Here is a 27,771-nt window from a genome sequence, read left to right as displayed (position 1 = left end):
CTATCACAGACAATAAGTGGTAATTTGGTATTAATTACTTTATCAATATGTCGCACAACTGTGGAAGCCCATCTTTCCTAGATTCAGTTCACTGAACACGTCCGTTATATTTAATCACCCTTCGTAACACCTAAAGACTGCCCATTCATCCAGTCACCTCTCCCAAACCGAAGGAATGCTTAAGGACAAGTAGGATGTTAAGAGAAACTGGATTCGATGGACATCTTCGCAATTTAAGTACTGTACTCCTAAACTTCAGGCGCGCGCGCGCGCACACACACACAGTTGTTGCGCAGGGGAAACCACGCCTCCCCTGTGTGCTCAGGTTGGATCGCAGAGCAAGGAGAATTCCTCAGTCTGCATAATATGACAGATGTGGATTCATCCACATGTTCGCTGCCTGTGCTCCTTTGGGCAAATTACTTAAAGTCTCTGAGCTTTGGTTTCCTGTCGGCAAACTGAGAATAATAGTACCTACCTCATAAGTTGTTCTGAGGCTTACGTGCGATAGCTCCTGCAAAGCGTTGACAAACAGCAAGAGCTCTGCACACAGGCAGGGCTGTTTTAAGTACACATGTACTATAAATGGTCTCGGAGACACACATTCCGTTGTTGGTTTAGACACTGGCAATAAGACGTTTTTCTTTTCGCTTAAACTGCACCCTTATCTGTTTTCCTCGAACAGTATACTAAATGCCTATCGACTGATATATCGTCTGTGGAACTTCAGGCCCACAGTCCCCCACCATCCCTCTTAAAGAAGGACCTGCACGCACGCGCACGGAAAAGAGGTAGGACTGCCACCAAGGAAGCGATGGGAGAGCGGCGAACAGAGAAATTTTTGCGCATGTGCAAGGCGCGGGGAAGGGGGGGGTGGGGGGAGGGGCCGGCGCGTGCGCATAATTGTCGGGAAAGCCAGAGAAGAGGGGGTTGGAGGCGGTATTGACAGCTGTGAAGGCAGCCCGCGTTCCCGGCATGCCCCGGGGCGGCGGGGTTGGCTCTAACGAATTTGAATGAGGAGCCCCAGCGCTTTCGGCGCCATTTTCGAGTGATGCCTGATCCCATCAATCTAGCGGGAGAAATGGGATAACCTGTCCGAGAGTATTTCGCCACTAGGACTCCACCAAAAAAATCACTAAAAAAATCGGCAAAAATTACATCGAGCAAAGGGCAGTTCGCGGAGCTTGGCCAGGGTTGGCGCAATCGGTAAGAGACTGAAGTAGCAGAGCGGGACTCGGGAGGTGGCAGTGGGGGGACCGGCAGGCGGTGGGGGGGGTACAGGGAGTGGGCACTGAGTCCGCCCTCATTTTAATCGCGAAAATGCGAGGAGATAGGGTTGGGGGTAACTGGGTGTCTGCGAGTGGGCGGTGGCGGGCGGAATGTGGCGGGAGCGCGGAGAGACGGGGTGTGGGGGGAGGGGAGTTGCAGTTTGAGCGGGACGCGGACGGGCTGCGGCTGAGCAGCCGCCGCCCAGCGGATCTGTCAGCAGGACCCCCGAGGACCGGGACGGGACGGGGCGCGGCGGGGCTCTGCAGGCCGCGGCTCCTTGACAGGAGGAGGGGGACGGGCGCCTCCTCCCCCGTTGCGGAACCGAGCCGTCCTTTATCGCAGTTTTCCTGGCCTGCTGACGGCGGTCTTCTCGTGACAAGAAAGTTAAGGTCGGCGGAAAATTGAGGACCCGAAGTAGCGGGTGCCTCCCGTCGGTCGTGCGGGACCCAGCCCAGTATACTGTCGTCTTTGACGCCGAAATGTGAGGTGCCCTAGGAATGTGAGTTTCGCGATGCCGCCCTCCGGTTCGGAGCGCCTCTGTCGGGGCAGGGGCAGCACTCACCGCCTCAACAATTTGGGCCAGATGGGGCGGGGGTAGGTTTTGGACTTTTTAGCGGGCTCCTCGGAAAGATGCTGGACTTTCGCTTTTTGCTTGGGATTTTTGTCATTTGCTCTCCCGGGTTTGTCCTTTCTTGGGGGAGGGGGCTCTTGGGGGAGATAAAAGATGGGGCTTTGAGCTTGCGATTTCCTTCAAGTTGCACTCTTCTTAGAAGACTTTTTTCTTCTCCAGTCTTTGAAACTTGTCTCGAGGAAAAAAGCACTCTGTGAAACAGTATTGATGTTTTCCTCCCGAAAGTCTTAATCCGGACAATTTTGCAACCCCCACCTTTCCTTAGGAACTCTCTTGCCTCTGAGGCGGAGGGAAGGATGTTATTTGTCTTTCCCTTTAGCGATTAGCTTTTTTTTTTTTAAGCTCCCAGTTTCTACCAATTCTCATTCGACAGCTCGAATGATTTGAGCCAGTGACGGCTTTAAGTAATACTTTATAGATAATGACCTTTGTAAATATATTGGATCTGGAATCCTTTTCTGCGGTGAAGGCGCCTCTAGGTTAACCCTTTGCAGGCGTGATGTTTTGCGCGTGGGGCGGACGGCTCTGAGTTGCGAATACGCAGGAGATGGTTTTTGCAACAGCTATTCAATTGTTCGAAAAGAGGAATAACGCTTCAGGGGAACCGCAGTCGCACACTCTTCAGGGCCGCCTGCGTAGAGTCGTCCCTCCTTCCCCCCCGAATTGATGTAACGATTGATTTCTTATTTCTGTTAAGACTGAGGGACCCGCCCTCACTTAGAATCTTCTCCCGAAGAGAATAGGAGAACGCAATGTGATGTTTTTCAAATTGTGTCTAACGGAGCTCCCAAAACACTGGACTTGTTATCCCCTGATTGGCTGGAAGAAAGCGGACTGGGGTGGGGGGGGGGCAGTGAATGTTTAAACACTAGATTATAATTCTCGACTTAACGAAAAATTATATTTTTAGAGAACCACGGAAATAATTACAAAACGTTAATACGGGGAATTAAAAAAAGCAGGTGTTTAATATTTATTTCCATAAAAGAATTTAGAGTGGTTCTGAAATGTATATTAAAAGTAATATTGAGAAGGCAATTTTTGCAAAATAGTAATTCTGCTGGTAGAAATTACAAGACTTTTATATATTTGCCCTTGTTCTCTATTGGTTAAAAACTGAATGAAACATTTAGATTTTTTTGTTCTTTGACAGAAATCTATCATCATAAACTACATGTACTTATTAGATGCAGATTGCGAGAGAAGTGTTATTTTTATTTTGATAAAAAAAATAATGTTGAGAAAGCTTTTCCACTTTTTTTTTTACAAAAATTGGATGTATTTTTTAAACTTTTCACATCTTTAAAATACATGTTTTACTAATTCAGCCATTTCACTGTGCTTAAAACTTTATTTACAAGAAATGTATGTTGCTTAATTTACACAGTACAACAGGTAAGTACGCACAGGTGCGTATATATGATTTCATTCCTTTGATAAATTTATTGTGAAGAAAATATTGCATACAACAGTAGGTATGGTGTGTTATATGTGGTTGGTTTTAAGTTGATTTTTCTTTAACGCTTGAGACAGCCATCAATATATTTGTTATCAAGCTTGTCATTCCATTTAATTGTATCTTGATAAAAGTCGGGGTTAGTTTTCAAAGAAAATCGGGGAACTCACTGATACACAAGATAGCTGTTGATCCTTTTTAAAGTTGTTTTAAATTTAATAGAAATTTTTATCCTTTTATGAATAGTAGCTGAAATTTTGAAACTTAGACTTTGTATTCTCACATTAGGTCAAATATGCATTGTTAGGAAATTTTCTAATGAAAAGATACTATGACTTTTATAAATCTCTGCAGGGCTGTAAATATAATTTATATTAATAAGTGGAATAACTGAGTTTATAATAATCATACTATTTTATATTGCCTTCATAACAAGAGTTGCAATTTCAGAATCTTTGTCCGTTACCTTTTTTCAAAGCTGTTTTATTTTCAGTCATCTCATGAAAATTTCATAGAAAATACTAATTATCCTTTATTAAATTTGACTTAATAAAATTTTAGGAAACCTCTTTTCTATTTTTAATGTAATTTTACCTATGATACCAAAACTAGTGGGTTGCTGGGGTTTTTTTGTATGTTTGTTTGTTTGCTTTTTGTTTTATTGTTTTTTATGTTTTAATTTTAACTCAAATTATTATGTGACTTGGAGAGTTTGAGGGTGGAGGAGGCTTTTAAATTCCACCAGGCTGGTTAAATTTAACCATACTTTTTTAGTGCTATGGTTTATGGTTTTTATTTGTTTGTTTTGGGACTGATGGGTGAAGGATTGTTTTGCTTAATAAGCCATTAAAAAAAAAAAAAAAAAAGTGAAGGGTTCCTTTATTTAAAGCACTACACTTAAAGCTTGAGAACACACTAGCATCTAAATAAAATCCACAGCATTCAAAATAATTTCCCTTTTATGTAATGGTAGATAAGAGAAAGATTTTGGTTTTAGATTTGCAGGCATATAGGTATGAGTTCCAACAGATGCATTGTTATTATGTATATAATTCTAATTTATTTTTTGTACTGTAAAGGCTAAAAAAGTTATAATGCCACAGGAAAACATGGTGGGGTAAGGTGTTGCTACAGTAACTCAACTAATTTTTAAATCTATGTTAATATATTGGAGGGGAGAGGGAACTAGAAGGTAAGGCATCATCAGTCTTCCTGGTAGCCTTGATTTCCATTTTTATCCTTCTCACTATTTTTAAAAATTCAAATAAAAGTGCACTTTTAGATTTTGTTTTAATGCTGTTAACTGTCTGTTGTACATTTACAAAATGTAGCCTCAGGTATTTGTATGTAGCACTGTATTTTTTCTAATCAGATTAATGTCACTTTTCATGTTTATCATGAACCACATGAGCTAAATATGAAAATTTCAAAGTAACTTTTATATTCTCGATTCCTTGTATCATCACTTTTTGTATACTACATTCTTGTGTTTTGTGGAGACTTAACATATATTTTTATTTCTGTTTATTTATTTATTGGTTTGTTGTAACAGTTCAGAATGTAACAAAATACTTTAGTCCAGAAATACTGATCAGTTGATTGGGTTTACAAAAAGAAAAAAAAATAACCATAAGATTGTATTAGGTATTCTACATGATACATAAACTTTCTCCAATTAAAAAAATCAGAATATAAATTTATGCGCTATTTTGAAATTTTATTCTACAAAAATTTGTCTCTTCTTTTAAAAAATTATTGGCCTAAAATTGACTCATTTCTTTTGTTAAATGAAGCTTAATTATCCCTACCTTGATTTCTTTTTAACCCTTTTTTAAAACAGATTATTATGATTATAACTAGAAAGCACATTTTAGAAAGAACTGTTATATATGTACACTGTATATAAGTGTACATGCAGTTTTATTCTTTTTTTATTATTATTTAGCAAGCCTAGAAACATTGTGTGCCAGGCTACAAATTTGGGCATGTAATTAGAACTTAAACTATGACTTGCTGAAATTTGGTAGCCCCTCTGTTAAGACCAAAGGAAATCAATAATAAACTACCACTGTTACCACTTTCTTTGAAATAAGTGTCGAAAATGAGATTAAGCTGTTTTGCATTTTTTTACAAGTGACTGTTAGAGATTGAAAGTTGATTGTCTTAATATTATAAGAGCAACATCAATTTTAGTATGTCACACTAACATGTTTATATATTTGTCTGATTATTTGCATATACAAATGACTGTAAAGCCTTCCTATAAATATTGTTTTCTGATGGGGAAATGATTTCCTTTTGCTTTTTTTCCCCCTTGATTGTCTTAGAGATGCTTTAAAAAGTTTTCCTTTTAGAAAAATAAGTTGCATGTATTAGAATTCATATTAAATACATAGGAATTTTATTCTAAATACTTATCAAGTTATGAGAAGTTTAATATATTTCTGTTTAATCCTGTTTAACTTTAGAATCTTTTTGCACTGGAAAGACGTCTGTGTTCTAAGTATAAATAATAAACTATTTTGTAATAGATTTGAGATTTGAGTTTTACTATTTCATGGATTTTTTACATCATCTTTTTTTAATCACTTGCTTTAACTTTGGTCTTGTATTTGAACTGCCTTTGTTTATTATCTAATATGTTTTGTTTTCCTATCTAAAAACTTAACAGTTGGCATGCAGTGCACATTGTTATCTACTGTTTTCCTTCTGTGATTTTTAAAGTTAAGCTACCTTAATTTTTAGAGTGCTCAAATATAGAAAACTTTGTCAGTATCTCTGAGGAAGACTAGAAATGATATTAATTTTTAAAAATATTATGGTACTCGATTGTTGTTTGTGGGTTATATGTGTGTGGTTTTTGCTATTAAACAATCAAATATTTGGCGGCAGAGAATCAAATATTTGGCAGCAGAGGTGTAAAGGTTTATTTGGTTTTCATTTCTTTTCCTAAGCTATTTTTAAATAAAATGGAAAACTCAGAGCATTATGTTTTTTTAACAATTTAATATTTTTATATAGTTGATTGCTACTAAATCATTAAGATTGAGGTGAAACAAATTAAAAAGCTATTTCTATACAATTGGTTACACCACCTCTGCTTGGAAACATTTAAAAAGATTGGCCCAATATTCATCCATTTATTACTTGTATTCTAATTTGTTTAAAGAGTAAAATCTAAATTTTGTTAAAATTGTAATGTCTTAAATATTTGGAAATAGCAATAGTATTGTTCACTTAGGTATGGCAAAAGACAAAAATTTAAAATAATGGTAATTTCTGTCATCATTAAAAGTTTGCTAATTTGGGGAGAAAAGGGTAATTTAAAAGTTTCTCTCCATCCCTTGAGTATTTTTTTAAACTGGATTTTACAAGTTTTAGAAGCACAAACTGTATCTCTGGTATTTTCCTTATGAGTCCGCTTTACCAGTTCTCCAACACCTACACACACACACACACACACACACACACTACTTTGAACGCTTTACCAGTTCTCCAACACCTACACACACACACACACACACACACACACTACTTTGAACGCTTTACCAGTTCTCCAACACCTACACACACACACACACCACACACACACACACACCCCGCACACTAATTTGAAAATGAGAAATGAAAGCAGAAACATATTAATCTGATTTGTTTGAAGAGGCTTCAAATGATAAAGCATATCACAGGTGTTTCTAATCAAGTTATTTCATTTAACATCATTTTCAAGTTAGTGTTGTTGTTTTTTATAACATAGGCAAGACTGAGGTCATTTTGAAGAACTTACCTCTGTGTTCAGGGATCCACTGTGGAACTGCAGGAGGCGGAAATCTGTTGAGTGTCTTCATGCTATAATACATGACATTTTTATTGCAGGTTTTGACCTGTAGGAGAGCCAATTCTGGAGAACAATCTAACTTCTTTGATTGAGCACTCGCATAATGCATTGGAACATGTTAGGAGATTAAGGTATACTAATTAATTTTAAAAGCATATACAACTTTATAACTTTGCAGTATAATTGGGCTAGGTAATTGGTAAAGCTAGAACTTTTAGGTGAGCTAAAAATCAGTGAAGATTTGTTAATACACAGAAATCCTGTGACATGGCCAAGGTTGAGTACTCTTGTTTATTAAAAGTCAAGATTTTTTTATATAGTTAATATTCTCATCATCGTGTATTAGGTCCAACTCCAACTGAATTTATTTAGTCTAAAAAATAACTGTGATTTTATAGTGATTTTTCTTTTTTCATCTTAAGGTCATTATAGTGTTATATGAAAAATTATTATATAGTGGACTTTTCATCCTATAAAATAGGAGGTTTAAATCAAATAGAATTTGATGCTTGGCTGTATGACAGGTTTAGTGATAGGTAGAGCCTACAAAATTAGGTAAATTAATGGGAATATTTTAAGAGCATATAAAGTAATCCAAGTAGTATCCTAACTAAAAGTGGCAATTTGGTTGAAACTGAAAAATCCACTTTCTTAAGCAGAAACTAGTGTCTTACTCATAGGTACTTCAAGTAAAATATTTAAATTGTTCATATCGAAAATAGCAAACTTTTTAAAAATAAATCATAAAATGCCAAAATTCCTAGTGACTTAATTGTCTTTTCCTCTAGAAATTTTTATAACATCCACTTTTATAGCATATTTATTTACTTTGATTTGTATAATTTTAGTTGAAAATTTCAGCTACTTATCTAATAAAATTCTTGATTGTTTTCTAAATGTAATCTGGTATAATGAAAATGAACCTCTTGAACAGTAGTACAAGGTTTTACTGGGTTAATTTTTGCATAATAATTATCACATGATAAAGAACCATAATTAAAAAAAAAAACTATTTGCTAAATAAAGGGAGGTTTACTAAAATAATAACATACTACAACTTTTCTTTAAATATATTTTTTACCTAAAAATATTTACTTTATATATTTAATGTATAGAAAATTTTAAAGGTTTGTTTTTATAAGAAAAGTTTAATTTAGTCTTAAGAGTAAAGTGCAATTATTGTCATAGAACTGCTTTTATCTTTAAATAGTGTTAAAATATTTTTCAAGAAAATTCTCATTTTTAAGAATTTCTGAACATTGAGATATATATCAAAATACTAAAACACTAATGGTCGACGATTCTGTATTAGTAGATATTAGATAGATAATCTAGGAACATGAATCTGTTAACAGTTAAGGTTAAATAAAATTTTAACATTTTAATAGAAATTAGTTTAATATAAGGGTGAAGTTCAGGTGTTGATGTCATTATTCTGTAGGTGATTTTTTGAGGTAAATGCAAGATAAAAGGTATTAGAATGCCTTCATAACTTTGAGAGTGTTATGAAAAAGCAGCTGGGTTTGAATAGGAAGAAAATGAAAATTTCCTCCCCTCTAACTTAACCAGTGTTTTCCAGGCTAGAGAATATTAAAACAAAAAGTAAAAAAGATGGTTTCTGAGTGTCTGAAAAAAAATCCAGGTTCAGTTTATTGCTTTCAATCCAGGTATCTTTACACAGCCTTATTGAATTAAATGGGTAGAGATAGCTTTTGCATTTATATTGTAGATAATGATATAAATCCACAAACTAGTTTCTAGTTTAGAGAATTTATGATTTGTGTTTTTTCAAATTGTCAAAACTTATTGTTGAAAACAAATTTTTAGCATCATAAAATTGTCTTCTCTGTATCCTGGCTTATAAATTCCCAGATTTTGAGCTTAGTAAATAATTTAACATCTAAAGGAATCATGCAGATATTAACATTTTTCTTGTAGTTGGTCAGTTCTTATAAAGGGTGAGAAACTTTAACCTAATTTGTAGTATGTGTTATTTTAGGAGACAAGTTACTAAGGTCTTTTACTGCAAAGTGTGATTTGCTATCTTTTAACTACCCCTAAAAAAGACATTTTGTAAGGATTTTGGCTGTTGTACATTTGCAAACCTGCTTATCTATACCTAAGTAAGCCTTGATGTTATGTCAGAATTTGGGGAGAAGATTTATTGTTATTTATAACAATAAAGCTATATTTTATTTGTGCAGTATCTATTTTTTGTTCAATGCACTTTTAGAGTTTAACATTCATTTTAAAGAAAAAGTCTTGTTTCTAAAATACAGTTATACTATCAGTGTTCCTATTTTATCGAAATAGTTATCCTTAGGAGGAGACTATTTGGATAAACTAGAATAGAGGTAGTTTAACATATCTGTGCATGAAGAGACCTGAAATCATTCACTATTGTCATTGATGTATAATGCTAACTTATAAGGACAACTTATATTTTAAGCAATTTGTCAATTGTAACAGCTTTCTGTAATAGAGGTTTTATAGTGTTGCTGAGGATTTGTTAAAGAGTACACACAATTATCTTTCTTAATAAAAATTTTTTAAATGTTTATTTGAAGCAGTTTTGTACATGTGTATATTTTGTGTTTTTTTCTTGACTAACAAATACATCATTAATATATTTCTATTTTTTAAATAAGACCTAATGCATCAGAATTATATTTTCTGATAAGCATTTTTAAAAGGCAGTATTTAATGTGAGGATTTAAATTTTGTATTAATATTATTTTGAAATAGAATTTAAGTTCTCAGCAACACAAAACCACACTTCTGATATTTTATTAACATATAATTTGGCGTAGTTTTACTTTCCTGTTTTAATGGTTAGGATCACTTGGAACAGAAACATGCAACATGTTTCAAATGTACCTGTAGATACTGATTAATCTACTGGTTAATAGTTTATTAATTTATTCTGTGACCCTCAGGATTGTTTTTTATTTTTACTATTAGTACTATTTATTTCCTGTTGAGCTGCTAAGCAGAAAAATTACTTTTTCAGTTGGGAGGAAAATAAAAGATTGAGGTGTTTTTACAAAATATTATGATCTAAATTTTAAGTATTATTGAATTTTATACTTTTATTTTAAGAAATCTCAAACCTAGCTTTTTTGACCAAATATTTTTAAAAATTTATCAGCCAATTCTAGCATTTATAAAAAAAATGTATAGGGTTCCTGATTTTTCTGACTTTTAAAATATTTTTCAGAATAAAAAATTTTCCTAGGTGTTAAAAGATAAGAATTGCATTTAAATGTAAATATTTAAGTTCATAAATAGCATCACATTTAAATTGAAATGTCGTTTGACAAAACCATTTATTTCTATTGTTTATCATTTGATATTATGTACTAAGTTTTTAGCTTTGTATTACACATTTAAAGTAGGTAATTTGCATGTAGAAATTTTTTAATTGTTGGAATTTTTGTAAAAACTTATGGGCTAAAAAATCTTATTTCTTTGTTAATAATATCTAATGTCAAACATATGGTGATGATTAGATATGTGGAACCTGGGAGGCTGGAGATTTTTATAAGCAAAATGAAATTTCATTTCTTCATTAAAGTTTAGATACTTTCATATTCTCCAGGAGACTAGCTAGGAAAAATATTCTTTATGAATTTACCCTGATCCTGGATAAAACAGTCTGAGAGTTTTTATAATTGAGCAGTTAAATCTAAACTAGGAGTTGCAGGTCATTACATATGTCATTAATGTATTTCCTTAGATATATTATAGGTTCCCTTTCTAATCAAAACACCAATTTTGTCTTTTTTTCTCCTCTTCCCATCTCTCTTTTTAAAGAAAAATTTCTTCTAAATAAGTGTATTGTATAATGATGTAAGCAGACCTACTAGGTAGGTTGGGCTAAATCATTTTTTTCTTATTAGTTGTATATATTTTTCTCAGTTTGCTGCTTCAGCAGCAGCAACAGTGAATAAAGAGGTGTCACCACAGCCCTTGTACTTGTCCCTTACAGCTGGGAACAGGGGCTGGGAGATTGCTGCTACTACTCAGCTGTTATACATAATAGAATCAAATATGCAATAATGGTGGTGGAAGGAGCCTGCACCCCCAGTTTTAACAGACTAAGTGGGAAGGGCCAAACTGTCAGTGTAACCCATATATAGTATAATGAATACATTCTTTGGCAAAAGAATATCTTCCCAAAGGAACATAAAATGAACAGTAGATACTTATAGTTTTTAGTCATTTTTTACTATTTACTCTGGTTTTATTTAATGTAATTTTTATTCAGTTAATTTCCTCTGAATGGAAACCCGCCTTGCTTCTCGAAGTATGTGTGGTGTTTCAAGTTTTTCACTTTTAAGCTGGTAAACTGGAAAAATTAATAATTAGTTGCTAATAACACAAGTTAGGTAATATTGAGGAAAGAAAAGTTGACAGTGGTCACATAGGAATGTTTCTTTTATTTTGGGGCCATATTCCGAACCCCTATTATTTTCATTTTATGTAGCCCAGTCTAAACAAGGCCAACTTATTGTTGATTTCACTATGACTAAAAAGAACTCCACTCTATACTACTTAGTATTGTATATAACTAAATACAAAGCATGCTGCAGATGGAAACCCGCTACTTTTTCTCATGTTAAGATAATGTTTTATATCTGGAAAATTCAGATTATTCTAAATCTTTTGGAGATAGGACCTTGTAATTTCAAATAGTATAGAAGAATGTTCTTCATTTTTACAATCTGAATTTATAGATTTGCATCACCCAAATATCTGTACATTTTTCTCCTCTTCTATTTAAATAATTCCAGTAGGTTATAATTACAGGGAAGTGAATATTGGATTTCTATTAAAGTTCTGATTTCATTTGTAGCATTCTTGCTGGGAACTATAAGTGACATTTTATTTTAGCACATGAGCCTAATGTCTTAATTTAAAATCTAACATTTACAATAGTTTTTCTTTAAAAAGGTAACCATAGTTTTTCTCTCATTGTCTTAATTAAAATCACAACTAATCACTCCTACTCTTAATGTTTTCCCTTACCAGTTACAGTAAACTAAGAATATTAATTCCCTGCTAATATTATCAAAAAAGGTTTTGTTGTAGTATGTGCTTGGTTATCTGAAATGATAAATGAGACCACAACCCGGTTTAACATTGTGAAGTCAAACATATTCAAGTTAAACATATTCAACCATAATTGAGATTACTTTTTTCTAATACTGAAGTGTTTTCTTTAATATGTTTGATATAATTTAACAGATGACAGTAATTAATGTTAAATGACTCTTAACCAAAAAGTGAGTTACATAATCCCTTATTTTTATTTATTTATTTTTTTTATACATAATCCCTTATTTTTATTTATTTATTTTTTTTATCCTCACCCGAGGACATTTTTCCATTTTTTGTTCAGATAGAGCGGGAGGGAGAGCGAGGAAGAGAGAGAGAACATCAATGTAAAGGGTCAGACACATCGAGTGGCTGCCACCCGCACGACCAACCAAGTCTGGGGACAAACTGCAACCGAGGTACGTACCCTTAGCGGGAACCGAACCTGGGTCTTTTTGTACCGCATGCCGATGCTCCAACCGCTGAGCCAAACCGGCCAGGGCCGTAATCCTTTATATTGAGCACACCTTGTTTTTACTACTAATAACTGTGTCGAGTGTCTGTGGACTACCTGTACCAAAATAACCTAGAATAAAACATTTTCCAGACCTGCAAAAGTAGAATCTAGAGCTGGGGCTCGGGAATTTGTGTTTTTTTAAAGCTGTGATTTTTGTTTTTAAAAGCACTACATGTGAGAAACACTGCCTAAAATGAAATGAGGTAGGATTTTTCACACCAATAAACCATTTAGATTTTCTGCTTTTTTTTTTCCTTTCCTATTTGGTCATTGTGTATCTAAGCTCAGTAACTAATTATGAATCTTGTCATTTCTACCACAGTAGTTCTAGACCAAGTCTTGGTATTTCTTCAGTCACATGAGGAAAATATTATGTAAGCTTAATTTTTGGGCAAGTACCTTGAGCCAAATTTTGGTCTACTCTATTTCTTTGAAACAGTTAGTATACCTACAGTTGATGAATTCATCACTTAATAATTTTAAAAATTTTATCTACATAGTAGCTGTTTTTCTTAAATGTAGTTTTAAATATTGGAGAAAATATAGAAAGAGGAACTTTTATTATATTGCTTGTGGGAGCATTTGACAAAACTCTAGGCAAGTTGAAGATATGTAGGCTTGAACCCAACAATTCCTTTCCTAGCTGTCCTAGATAAACTAAGATGTGTGAAAAAAATCTTGTTTACTTTTACTTTTAATATAAGAAAAAAAGTCGAGAGCAATGTAAATATTAACAGGAGAATGACAAATTGTGACATAATCATGTGATGAACTCTGTTATACTGCTATCTAAGTGAGAGCTGTGTATATTGTCACGATGAATGACAGAAATAAGTTGCAAATGGTTATGTACAATGTAACATTTATATAAAATATATATGATATGATAATCATATAAAGCTTGAATGCAATGATATATGTTGTTTCAAATACTTGAATTTATAGTTGTCATATAAAAGCATACATAGAAAATAAATAAATTCACTATTGTGATTGTTTCTCAGGAGAGAGGAGAATGGGACCAGGATGTGGAACAAAAGGGAGTCAACTATATATGTAGTCTTTCTTATTTTTTATTTTTTGTATATATATTTTCATTGATTATTTTTTTAAGAGAGGAAGGGGGTCAGTGTGAGAGATACATCTATCAGCTGCATCCTGCACACCCCCTACTGGGGATCAATCCCACAATTTAGGCAGGTGCCCTAACAGGTAATTGAACCAGGACCTCTCAGTCAATGGGATGGTCCTCAATCCACTGAACCACACCAGCCAGCCTAGTCTTTCTTATTAAAAAAAAAAAAAATTAAACTAAGCATGGCAGAATATTAGAATTAAATACAATTGGATTGGAGAGCTAGGATGTGGAGATTCATTTTGCTATTCTCTTGGTTTTTCTGTGGATTTAAAATGTTGATTTTTTACAAATTAATGAAGCAATGTGCTGTCCTTTTTTTGGTGAAGATATTCTGCAATAAGATGTACAATTGGAATGAGTGTTTCATTAAGAGCATGGATTGGGTCTATTCTGTCTATTCTATGACCTGTAATAAGTGCTTAACTGTTAAGAACTACAACTTACAGTTTATCCCATAGAAATCAGACCTTTAACCAAGTTTTCAAGATATCTTTAAAAATAAAATAAAAAATTTTTAAATAAGATGTAATGTTTTGCATCCTAGCTTTTTTTGTTTTTTAAATCTTTATTGTTGAATGTAGAATGTATTACAGATGTTCCACATTTTTCCCCCATTGACCCACTTCTGCCCCCCCTCCCGCCTTTTCCCACACTACTGTCTGTGTCCATTGGTTATGCATATAAGTTCTTTGGTTTATCTCTTCCCACCACCCCCCAACCCCTTTCCCTTTGAGGTTTGTCAGTCTAGCAATGAATTTGTACTTCTTAATCCCTTCACCTTTTTCACCCATTTCCCCAACCCCCCTCCCAACTGGCAACTAACAAAATGTTCTCTGTATCTATGAGAATGTTTCTGTTCTACCTGTTAATTTTGTTTGTAGATTCCATTGTCGATAGATATGTATTCATTGCCATTTTGTTTGTTCATATATTTTATCTTTTTCTTCAAAAAGACCCTTCATCATTTCATATAATAACGGTTTGGTAGTGATGAACTTCTTTAACTTTTTCTTGTCTGGGGAACTCTTTATATGACCATCAATTCTAAATGACAGCTTTGCAGGATAGAGTAATTTTGGTTGTAGGTTCTTGGTTTTCATCACTCTGAATATTTCTTGCCACTCCCTTCTGCCCTGCAGTTTCTTTTGAGAAATCAGCTGACAGCGTTGTGGGAACTCCCTTGTAGGTAACTAGCTGCCTTTCTCTTGCTGCTTTTAAGATTCTCTTTGTCTTGAACCTTTTGCATTTTGATGATGATGTGTCTTGGTGTGGGCCTCTTGGGGTTCCTCTTGTTTGGGACTCTGTGCTTCCTGGACTTGTATGTCTGTTTCCTTCACCAAGTTAGGAAAGTTTTCTGCCATTATTGTTTCAAACAGGTTTTCGATTTCTTGTTCTCGCTCTTCTCCTTCTGGCACCCCCAGGATGCGAATGCTGGCACGCTTGAAGTTTTCCCAGAGGCTCCTTACACTGTCCTCATTTTTTTGGATTCTTTTTTCTTTTTGCTGTTCTGATTGGGCGTTTTTTTCTTCCTTATATTCCAAATCGATGGTTTGCTTCTTGGATTTATGTACTCTATTATTGAAGCTGTGTAAATTATTCTTTATTTCAGTTAATGCCTCCTTCAATTCTGACTGTGCATCATCCATCATTTCTGACTGGTCCTTTTTTATGCTCTTGAGGTCCTCACTGAGTTCACTGAGGTTCTCACTGAGTTCATTGAGTATCCTTATAAGCAGTATTTTGAACTCAGCATCTGTTAGGTTGCTTATCTCCATTTCGCTTAGTTCTTTTCTTGGGGTTTTGTTCTGTTCTTTCATTTGGGACCTGTTTTTCTGTCTCCTCATTTTGGCTGCCTCCCTGTGTTTGTTTCTGTGTATTACTTAAAGAGAGGTATGGGGCTCGCTGAGACCAGATGCTCGTTTGAAAGAATGTAGGAAAACCTGAAGCAGGATCCAAGACAGGCCAATCCTATGGTTAAGCAAGTGGCAACAGTTTGGGTGGGCCTGACAGCTGGGCGGGGTGGGGCAGGGTGGGGCGGGGTGGGGCGGGGCCTCAGGGAGTCAGCAGGGCGGGGCTACCAGTGTGAGCCAGGTTGCTGGAGTCCCAGATATGGAGACTGTCTGCCGCCCCAGGGAAGGGCTCAACAAAGGAACAAAGGCCTCTGACAGCAGGTTTGTCCTGGAGAAAGCCCCCTCTCCAGCCCTTGCTCCAGTGCCAAACAGCTCAGTTCTTCCCTGTATGTCTCTGGTGCCCCTCGAAGTGCCTTCCCTCCAAGTTTAGAGGGAGAGAGTCCGATAAGACCGTGCGCGGCCCCTTTAAGGAGCTGCCTGTGGCTCCAGCCGCCTCAGCCTCCCTGCGCCTCAGTTCCTGCTGATTTTTCCAGCCAGATGTTATGGGGACTTCTCTTCCTGGCACTGGAACCCTGAGCAGGGCACCTGGTGTGGGACGGGGACCCCTCAGCCCTCAGGAAGGACCTTCCCAGCCGAGGTATCCTGATTTTTATCCGCCATACGTGGGTGTGGGACCAGCCGTCTCGCAGCTGCTCCTCAAGCCTCCGCCCCTCCTACCAGTCTGGATATGGCTGCTGCTTTAATTCCGTAATTGTAGGACTTCCATTCAGTTTGATTTTAGGCAGTTTTTAATGATGGTTGTTCTATAGTTTAGTTGTAACTTTGATGTGGTTGTGGGAGGACTCAATACTGCAATACTGCATTTACCTACGCCGCCATCTTGACCAGAAGTCTGCATGCTAGCTTTTAATCCTTCCATTTATTTACTTAATTATTTATTTATTCATTTATTTTAAACCTTCACCCGAGAATATTTTTTCCATTTATTTTTTGGGGGAAGGGGAGGGAGAGACAGACATACACATTGCTGTGAGAGAGACACATTCATTGACTGACTCCCTGCACAAACCCCAACCAGTGTCATCCTGCAACCCAGGTAATGTGCCCTTGAGTGAAATTGAACCTACAACCTTTCAGTGTGAGGGCCAGTGCTCTAACCACCGAACACCACCAGCTATGGCATCCTTCCCATTGTTTTTATTTTTAAATATGTTTTTATTTATTTTTTTAGAGAAGGAGATAGAGATAGAATCCTCAATGTAAGATTAACATCACTCGGCTACCTCATGCATGCCCCCTACTGGGAATCAAGCCCGCAACCTGGGCATCTGCCCTGACTGGGAATCCAACCAGAACCTCTCAGTCCATGAGGTGACTCTCAATCCTCTGAGCCACAGTGGCTGAGCCATCCTTCTTATTTTTAAAAAGAGAGAACAACTGTGAAAATCATTTGTCTTGTCACTACTCTCTTATTTCATCTTGAATTCTGACAATTGCACAACTATATTTTCCACCTTAAGCTTTGTATTCATAATAGAATTCTTAAAATTAGGCTATATGCGGATTTTTGGGTTTTGCAGTAGCATGTATATTTATGTGTGTATATGTACAGGGTGTCCCAAAAATGTATACAGGGTGTCTGTAGATTCTATTACATTCTAGAAAATGAAATGTATTTTAATAAACACTAGCTTTATAATTACACTTTTTGTGTGTATATATTTTTTCGAAGGGCACCCTATATGTGTATGTGAGAGAGTGATTGGTCAACCTTGTGGTATGAACTTGAATTTATCTTAAAATTATCTGTAATTATGATATTCTTCAGAAGCTCAGTGTGCTTCAAGTTAGACATTGAAGTATGAGTTTTGATTACACTAACAAGACATATTTGACTTTTAAATTTCAAGAAGGTAGTAATAATAAGAAAATGAGTTTTAAAAACTAATAATACTCTGGACTGGAATATATAAATACTACTGCTGGATTTTGTAATCTCTGATTGTTCTGTGCTTCATAGGGATCAGAAAACTGTCAACCTCATTTGAAAATTTTCTAACATATATATAATGTGAACAAATTTTTTAAGTTATCACTTTTATTTTTTCCTAGGTTTAATAATGATAAAATGAAGATCATAATAAAAAAGCCCTGTACTTAGTTCAGCAATTCTACCTTGTAAGTATTAAGTCACAGCCTCCCAACCATTGCTATAAAAAGTTAGTTTGATATTATTTTTTGCTTTATTTCTGATTTTTTTTTTTTTTACCATCCCAGAATGACAACTTCCTAATCTCCCTTTATCCTCTACACATTGAAGTTTGGTGTTTATTTAATCCAATTTAGAGTAAGGATAATGCCATTGCCATAGGTAAGTTTTCTGTTTGGGAAAGTATCTGAGAACTAGGCCCTAGCATCTCTAAATCTGAAAATCACAATTTTACACCCTTTCCCTTATCCTTCAAAGGAATTTATTGATAAGTAATGGTCTTTTTTTATTATCATTATTCAGGTTCATTGACAATTATTTTATGGTTTTATAACTTGGAAGTATCCTCTCCACTTAAGAAAATTTTGTCTTTTTTTTACATTTCACTAGGTTGCACTTCAGACTTCTTTGTGAAGTGCTTAAAATTTAGCTATTAAATTTCAGAAGGTGGGAAAAACAGGAAGGCAATCCCTTTTTCTTCCTTTTAGATATATACATGCACACCTTTTTTCTTAGAATATGAAACATTTTTACCCTGATTCAATTAACTTTTGAGAAACTAGTAAATTCTGAGGGAATAATGCTGACAGGTTGGCTGAGATTAATATTATGCCCCTAGAAAAACTCTCAAATCCAGGTCATGGTAAATGGACAAGATACTTATTTTCCTAAAAATATTTGAGACCCTATACCAAAATGATTGATTTCCATCTATTTTTTTTTTTTAATCTAATTCTGCATCTCTAAAAGAAATTCAAGTGCAGCTGTTTCTGTTTTTGATGTTGAGGGATGGCCCTGTTTAAATGAAAACTAATACTTGAGATGCTTTTTTTAACATTATCTCATACCATTGCATCAGTGACCCAGTAAATAATGTGTATGTGTCAAAGAGTGACCTTATGATCATAGCCATTGAACTCGATGAATAGCTTTTAGGGTGGAAATCAATTAAATATCAAAACCTTTTAATAAAATGAGCCAGTTTGAAGAGTAGTAGCCAAATGTCACAGGTCACTTCTTTTTAATTTTTTCCCTTTTATATTTATATCTCTGGAAAACTAGAATGGAAACATCTGAAAATCCCCAAAGAATCCTATATAATTCAGGCTTGGGTTTCTTAATTGGTCCCTTGGAAGCCAGCTCAGCTTTTCTTCAACTTAAATCTTAGAAAAAGAAGTCTTCTCATTTGGTATTGCATTCTCATTATAGACTGGAGGGCGGTCTACTTTTCAGAAAGAAATAGGTATCATTTAACTTTTTAACAAATTTGTAGGCACACATAACGTCCCATTCTTAACCTCATTTCATTTCCTTTATAAATTTCTAAATGAATAGTTTTTCTGGGATACTCTCCAGTATCTTTTAAACATACATCATTTGCAGCGTTTCATACTTGGAATGCTTTTTGTTGTCTGTTCTAGGTAATATGCTTGTAGTTCCCTGTAATTTAAGATATTAAAATTGTGATGTTTCTAATTAAACAATACCCAGAAAAATAGGACATAGTGACAGTAGTCAGTGATTCTGTATGATTGTGTGTGGCATCTTTTTTTTTTTTTTTTTTTAAGTATTTTTAATGCCATTGATTCTTTAACATAGGGAGATAGGGCTTTCTTTTTCTTTTTTAAAGCTATTTGCTTATAGAATGTAGATGTTACAGAAGTTGTGGAGTATTGGTGTTTTCATATATTTGATGCTGTGAAAATTAAATAATGGAATTGTTTGGGGTACACTTTTATAAATTAAGGAGATGAAATATTTTTTAAGTTTGGTTTTCATTTTAAAGCTCTTAAACTTTTGTTGCTTAACATAAAACATTCAGAAATAGTCACCCCCACACATGCACTTTTTCTTTTTTTGAGGTATGTTTCAATTTTTCATGTTGCATTTTTGGTACATAGAAAAATTATATAATTCTGATATGTAATTCTGACATATAATTCTGATAAGTAAATGGGGGGGGAGTCTGTAACAAAAATAAATTAATAAAATTTTTTTAAAAAAGAAAATAACTAAACATATCATTTTGTGCCAGATAAAATAACATCTTTAGTTGTATTGTCAGTGGTTTTATCTTTTTAATCTACAACAACAAAAATCTTAAGATATTGACTTTATAACTAGGAAACAGAAGATAAAACAGAAAAGTCATTATTCATTGCTATCAGTATTAGTCCTGTAAACAAAAATGATAGAACAAATCACTTTGTAATTCAGGAGACTTACTAAATTTGCCTGTTCTCAAGAGGAGGGCTAGTAAAAGACAATGACAAAAATTATTACTCTCTGACTGATTATCAAGATAAGTTTTTAGAAATGTTATTAAGTTGCCATGGTCGGTTTGGTTAATGGTTAGAGCATTGGCCTGAGGATCTCAGGTTCGATTCCCGGTCAAGAGCATGTACCTGGGTTGCAGGTTCGATCCCTGGGCCCAGTCGGGCTCATGCAGGAGGCAACAAATCCATGTGTCTCTCTCATATCGATGTTTCTCTCTCTCTCTCTCTCTCTTTCCCTTTCCCTTCCACTCTATCTTTAAAAAATCAGTGGAAGAGTATCCTTGGGTAAGGAGTAACATACACACAAAGAAAGAAAGAAATGTTACTAAGTTAGCAGTGCAATAGCAATGACATGTAATCATACCATTCTAGAAAATATTGTCAGTTCTTGAATTATAAAGAGTATAAATGTAGGACTAATGTACTGCAAATAAAATAAGAATATTGTAATCAGTAGGCCAGTAAATGATTGGTATGGCAAATAATATAAAATCTGTTGTTTTCAACAAAAATGTGATTCCTTTGGTATTCATCACTAGATATAGCTGAAATTTTTTCTATTTTTAATTTATTTGTCATGGAAATTCATTCTTGTATAAGTTACTGTATACCTGAGCCACAAATGGGGACGTTTTAATTATCTTGAATAGTTTTATAATATGAATATTATTGGGAGAGATATGTGCCAAAAGAGAGAAATACAAATTGCTCTTTTGGCACTTGGATTAGTAGTAAAGGATGTTATAACCCAAAGCACAGACAACTAAGGGTACTAGGTACTGTCAACATTCGGTGCTAAAGAAGACTTTGCAAACTTATTGTTATGATCATTTGATATTAATATAGTAAGTATGTGAAATCTAGGCTCTTAAGCTGTATATTCTAAAATTTATGAAACATAGAGAAAGTTTACAATATCCTACAGCTATTTTTCAGTCATTGTTCATAAAACTGCTGTTTTTGAGAATTTGACAATGTTTAAACAATGCCAGGTGTTGCTGACCTCAAAATCATATATTTGACATATATGTATTTAACAGAATAATTGAGTTAAATCTGAGCTTTTATGTTTAAGGCAAGGCTATGTTTCTCTCAACAAAACTATAACCATAAAATTTGAATTTTAGTGCAAGAATTATACAAAGAGGATGGATTTATTGTTTTCTCACCGTGAACAACTTCTTGATGCAGAAGCAGTGATTCAAAGAAGAATGATAGAGAATTTCTTATTTATGATGTTACTTTGGATGTTTTCTTAAGAAAATGAAAACAAAGCAAAATTTAATAGCAACAGGTCTTGATTTAACTAGGAAATAAACATACAAATGTAATGAACTTATAATAGGAGTTTCAAGTTCTAAGCATAAATATAATAGGTGACATCAATAGACTACTCAATGCAGTCTTGGCCTTTGTCACTAATTTGTCTTGAGTTTTATAAGTTATCTCCATGTAGGAACAGGAATAAATTGAATACAGAATTGAAATAAATGTATGTCCAGAAGTCAGCATTCACACCTTTTTACCTAAGCTATTAATTTTACCTTTCCTGTTATATTCAATAAATAAATTTATTAAACATTTTTTAAGCTTTGTTTTACTTAGTTTGGCTCTTCAAGTTGTTTCTTTAAGCTCCTACTATTTGGTGCTCTAGAGTCAGAACTTAAAATTGGCAGTTTTTCCTCCAAATCCTTAATAAGACAGCTTAGTAAAATACATTTTCCTCAAACCAAATTTTTTAATTGGTCTGTATTTTAGCCCTCAAAATATTAGATTTAGAATCATAATAAATATTTTTCTTAATGTTATAACTTACATTTGTCAAAAATTGATAGAAAATAAAATTCTCATAAGAGAGCAGATTTCAGTTTAGTAGATAATTTCATCCTTCAGCCCTACATACTATCTTCTAAAAATATACTTTATGTCTTTCTCTAGGGAGTCCATTTTGGATCTGCTACATTTTGACAGTATTTCTTTTAGAATATTATATATAGAACTGAACCCAATATACTCAATGTGGTTTGAGCTAAAAAACAGTGCACCTCTGTTTATTCATACAGTGCACCTCTTATGAATAAAATACTTCTGTTAATGCAGCCCGATTTCACAGACTTTCCCTTTGTCATCAACACTCTTGGTTCATGTTGAATTACAAGCCACTGAAACCCTAACTTTGTCAGAATTGTGTTTCAAATCCTACTGTAAATTTAGATTCAGCAGCCCTGGCCAGTGTGGCTTAGTTGGTTGAGCATTGTTCCTTGCACCAAAAGGTCACCAGTTTGATTCCTGGTTGGGCACATACCCAGGTATCGGGTTTGTATCCCCCAGTCAGGGCAAGTACAGGAGGCAGCCACAACAATGTTTGGTTTCTCTCTCTCTCTCTTGGTTTCTCTCTCTCTCTCTCTCTCTTTGTCTCTCTCCCTCTCTCTCTCCCCTCCCCTTCCTTCCTCTCTTTTTCTCTCTAAAATCAATAAAAAACATATTTAAAGATTCAGCCGGCATTTAATGACCTATTCAGCACTAGATATGCTCATAAAAGTTTAAGATTGTACAATCTTAATGCAGCTATAAAATAGACATTAATAGACCCATTTTACAAAAAGGAAACTGAGGCTCTATATAATGAAATAATACCCAAGATTACGATTTCATCATAGGTCTTTTTGATACAAATTCAGTGTTATGTATCATTGCTACCTCAATACATTATTTGGCTGCTTATTATGTTGATAAAATTTAGAAATGCAGAAATTAACCAGTGAATTTTATTGCATTCAGTACTGTTTTAGAACTTAAGAGACATGCCTAGAATTTTTAATGTTTTTGTTAAATACAATAATGTCTTTTGTGAACTATATGAACTGGAGTTAGAGCAGTAAAAGATTAAAAGAAGTAAATTTGCCTAAACAAAAATGTAATGGAAACAAAATTAGAGTTGCAAATCATTTACAAGTAAGTAAGGTGCGACTATTAATTTATATAAAATTTGTATCTTTTTTGCTCTATTTAAAATGTTTTGTTAAATCTGTTATCTAATATGGGAAGAAAACTAAGTTAAAGTATTTAAAGATTATCATTTACTCAAATTCATGTTTAAGTTGACTTCTTAAGCAGGACATTTATTTTGTCTCACCTTTCAAAATGACTTTTTCTTAGATCATAAGAATAAACTATTGATATATATCAGCAGCCAGCAGAGATAATTAAGAGGCCACAGGCCACAATGTAAATCACCAGACTTGGAAGTAAAACTGTTGTATAAAGAAAAAGGACAAGAACTCTAAATGGTTTTGTTTTCTGATTTTTTTTTTTAATAGCACTATTCTTTTGGTTCTACACCTAGCCATTAGGGCTCTTTTTATATCTAGTTAGAGAAGGTGGCTTTTCTTTTCATCAGCAAACTTAGAAGCAGAGGTTTAAGTCATGGAAACACTATGTTATTTACAGTGGACTAAGATGTAGGAGTGGAGAAATGGCCTGGGCCATACCAGATACCATTACCACACAGCTAGTCCAGTTAAATGGAAGAAAGGTATGAAATAATGAAGCCAAATGTATACTCAGCCCAGTACTTAATACTGAGAATAATTATCTGTATTTAAAAGTTCTTATGAATGGACAAATAGCCATAATGTGAGTGCAAAAGAAGACTGTATCTAAGAAGGAAAAATGTTAAGATAAATAATACTATTTATCTTACAGTAGAACCTCGGGTCTCAAACTTAATTCATTCTGGAAGGCTGTTCGAGAAACAGTTTGTTTGAAAACCGAATGATTTTTTTCCGATAGAAATGACATAAATTGAATTAATTCATTCCAAACTCCAAAAGCAAGAAAAAAACACGAAAATATTCACAGCACAGTGTCCTGAGATGTTTACAACACAAGTTTTAGCAGTAAACTGACTCATACGAGTTCTCTTCTTTGTCATCTGAGAGATGTGTGACTTGATCATACAGGTATCAGCTCGAAAGGGTTGTGGGATCAAGAATTGAAGTTTTGTTTAACAACTGAGACATTTTTCCCCTGTGAACAACTTGGTCGAGAGCCGAATTGTTCGAGATGGGAGACATTCGAGAACCGAGGTTTGGCTATTTATGTATGTTCTTATTAACCCTTTTGCATTGTATATCTTGGCTGACATCATGGTATGTTTGTAAGTTTTTCATGTCTAGAGAGTATAATCAAAAATTTAATACCCCAAAAATATGAATGTTTATCTGCTAGGCAGTTTAACTTTGTATATAAGAAAACTATTGTTAAGAGATTCTAGCAATAAAATGGTAACATTTTGGGGCTTATATATAAATAACCTGAACTTTCTAGGATAAATTATCTAAATTGAAATCTACTTCACACAGTTTCTGAGTAATTATTTGTTCGTTAATTTCTCCATCAGAAAAAAAATCAAGGGCGTATAGAAACAATACAGCTTTATGTTGACTTAAATGCAAAAATTAGATTTTTGGGGTATCTGAATGTTATTTCATTGCATGCCTCCTGACAATACTGAATTTTAAAAGTATTTGCTGTAGTAATATAACCTTTTGTATTCAGTCACTTAACATCCAAAAGACAGAAGTAAAAATAGCAAAGCACATTTTAATTTGTTGCTTGTGAATTTTATTATATGTTTGTACATTTCATAAAACTTTCAGTATTTTAATAGGGTAATGAAAAAATGACCATGTTCAATGAAATTGTCATGCTGTTTGGTTTGACCCCATAATTTAGGTCTTTGCTTAAAGATATTAGAGAATGGCTAATTTAAAATGTTCTTTGGGCCCGGCTGGTTTGGCTCACTGGTTGAGCTTCCACCCATGTACCAAGAAGTCACCAGTTTGATTCCTGGTCAGAACACGTGCCCAGGTTGTGGGTTGGGTCCCCAGTGGGGGGGACATGCAGGAGGCGGCTAGTCTGTGTTCTCTCATCAATGTTTCTCTCTCTCTCTCTTTCTCCCTCTCTCTTCCTCTCTCTAAATCAATAAAGAAAAAGGTATTCTTTGGGATAATAATACAGGGAAAGACAAAAGTAGGTTTACAGTTGCTCATATGGAAATAATAGAAAAATTAAAAATACTACAAGAGTAAACTCTGTTTTGTGTACTCACAACTATAAACCTACTTTTGTCCCACCATGTATATCATGACTTAAATAGTACTCTACTGTTCTGAACAAGGATAGTCATTCTGTGGCCCAGGCGTTATATATAGCTAGCTTCTTCGAGGTTTATGTGCAGGATTTGAAGCATACTTGAAGAAAGCAATTATTATTGACTTATTGTAGCTAAACAACAAAGTAGCAGAAACTTTTTGTTGTTGTTGTTAATCCTCATCTGAAGATATTTTTTTATTGATTTTTTTTTTTTTAAAGATAGGATGGAAGGGAAGGAGGGACAAAAAAGAAAAACATCAACTTGAGAGAGACACGTCAATTTGGTTGCCTCCCCATGACCCCAACCAGGGCCGGGGTCAAACCTACAACCCAGGTATGTGCCCTTGATTGGGAATCAAATCTGTGACCCTTTCGTCCCCAGGCCAACTCTCTAATCACTGAGCCAAACTGGCCAGGACAGCAGAAACATGTAAAGAGATGTTCCTTCTCTGTCTGGCTAGAATTGTTCCACTGAAATCTTTTAATTTATTAATAATTTAAATCAAGAATTTCTATCTGTTATTAAAATAAATTCTACTAGATTAAATTTATCAGAGTTTCAAGTAGAAAGTAGCTATTTTTAATGATCTCAGATAGTTCAAAATAAAAATAGGAAAAATATCTTCCTCTGAGGGTGTTTATTAAAACATCGGTGATAAAATTACAGTATGTATTGTCACAGAAACTAATAATCTTTGCCCCAGCCGGTGTGAAATAAGATGTAGTTATAGCAAGTTTGCTGATAGGAATAATCCACTAGAAAGGAAAGGTGCAGAGAGAGTGCTAGAGGAATAGCCTTCAGCAAGCAAGAGAGGATACAATCTAGTGTACAAGGGAAGGGATTGGTCTCATAAACAGTGATGGTTTATCCATAATACAGAGAAGGAAGAATTATATGGGCACAAATACGTGTAGAGCTGGATGTAGTGAAAATTGGCAGAAACTCTCCGATAGTTTCTGTTTTCTGAGTGAAAGTGAGAATGAAAGGGGAGATACAGGAAATTTGAAGGGAGATAAGAGAAACCTGTCTGATGTTTTTCTAGAAGAATGAGAATGAATGGGCCAATGTTGCCAGATAGCTTTTGAACCAATTTTAGGTATAAAAGATTTATAAAGTAAAATTATTTCTGTTCACAGATTACATGATCTTATATGTAGAAAACCCTTGATTTTACACACACCCCTTACAACAAATTTAGGAAAATTACAGGATACAAAATCAACACTCAAAAATCAGTTACATTTCTACTCACTAACAAGGAACAATCCGAAAAAGAAATTAAGAAAATTCTATTTATAGTAGCATGAAAAAGAATAAAATGGTTATGAATAAAATTAACCAAGATGGTGAAAGACATGTACACTACAAACTATAAAACATTGCTAAAAGAAGTTAAAGAAAACACAAATAATTGGAAAGACATCCCATGCTCATGTATTGGGATGTTAAGATGTATTATTGTTAAGATGACATTACTACCGAAAGTGATCTACAGATTCAATACAATCCCCTTCAAAATCCTAATGACATTTTCTGCAGAAATATAAAACCTATCTTAAAATTCATATGGAATCTCAAGGGACATCAAATAGCCAAATCAGTCTTGAAAAAAACGAAAGTTGGAAATCTCACACTTCCTGGTTTCAAAACAATGTAAAGCCATGGTAATCGAACACTGTGGCATTGGCATAAAGACTGACATATAAACCAGTGGAACAGACTAAAGGTCCCAGAAATAAAGCCTTGCATATATGTTCAAAGAACTTTTGACAAGTACCAAGAATATTCAATGGGTAAAGATGTTGGGAAAACTGATGCCCACATGCAAAAGAATTAAGTTGGACACTTACACCATATATAAAAATTAATTTAAAATGGATCAAAGAACCCTGGCTGTGTGGAGCATCGTCATGTACACCAAAAGGTTTTGGGTTTGATCCCCAGTTTTAGGGCATGTATGGAAGGCAACTGATCGATATTTCTTTCTCTCTCTCTCTCTCTCTCTCTCTCCCCCTTCCTGTCCCTCTCCCTTCCCCTTCCTCTGTCTCTAAAATCAATAAAAATATGTCCTCAGGTGAGGATAAAATAAAAAAAAAATGGATCAAAGATCTAAACGTGAACTAAAACTATAAAACTTTTAGAAAACATAGGGAAGTCTTTATGGCATTGAACTTGGTGATGATTTCTTAGATATGAAACCATAAGCACAGGCAACAATAACAACAAAAAGATAAGTTGGACTTCATCAAAATTGTAAACTTTTGTGCATAAAACGACACTATCAACAGTGAAAAAGCAGCATACAGAATAGGAGAAAATATTTGCAAGTCAT

General features: G+C 34.4%; 1 protein-coding gene across 49 annotated transcripts in view; it reads left to right on the top strand.

Moving 5' to 3' along the window:
- SPRYD7 (SPRY domain containing 7) overlaps positions 1-27,771 on the top strand; it is a 241,640-nt gene that overhangs the window by 55,047 nt on the left and 158,822 nt on the right. For 8 of the 49 annotated variants that reach the window (XR_004958150.1, XR_004958156.1, XR_004958148.1 and 5 more), the window contains exons 1-3: positions 6,601-7,325; positions 17,909-17,974; positions 18,074-18,167. The gene's annotated coding sequence lies outside the window, so the exon portion shown is untranslated. Of the gene's footprint in view, positions 1-685; positions 792-964; positions 1,207-1,657; positions 1,769-3,276; positions 3,296-5,799; positions 5,860-6,113; positions 7,326-17,027; positions 17,168-17,908; positions 17,975-18,073; positions 18,168-21,408; positions 21,841-23,986; positions 24,192-24,220; positions 24,384-27,771 lie in introns of those variants that run through there. The other 41 variants (XM_036250492.1, XM_036250490.1, XM_036250476.1 and 38 more) reach the window with 33 other exon arrangements.

The sequence above is a fragment of the Molossus molossus genome, unplaced genomic scaffold (genome assembly GCF_014108415.1).
Source record: "Molossus molossus isolate mMolMol1 unplaced genomic scaffold, mMolMol1.p scaffold_m16_p_9, whole genome shotgun sequence".
NCBI classification, from domain to species: domain Eukaryota; kingdom Metazoa; phylum Chordata; class Mammalia; order Chiroptera; family Molossidae; genus Molossus; species Molossus molossus.
This window is presented reverse-complemented; position numbering and strand designations above follow the sequence as displayed.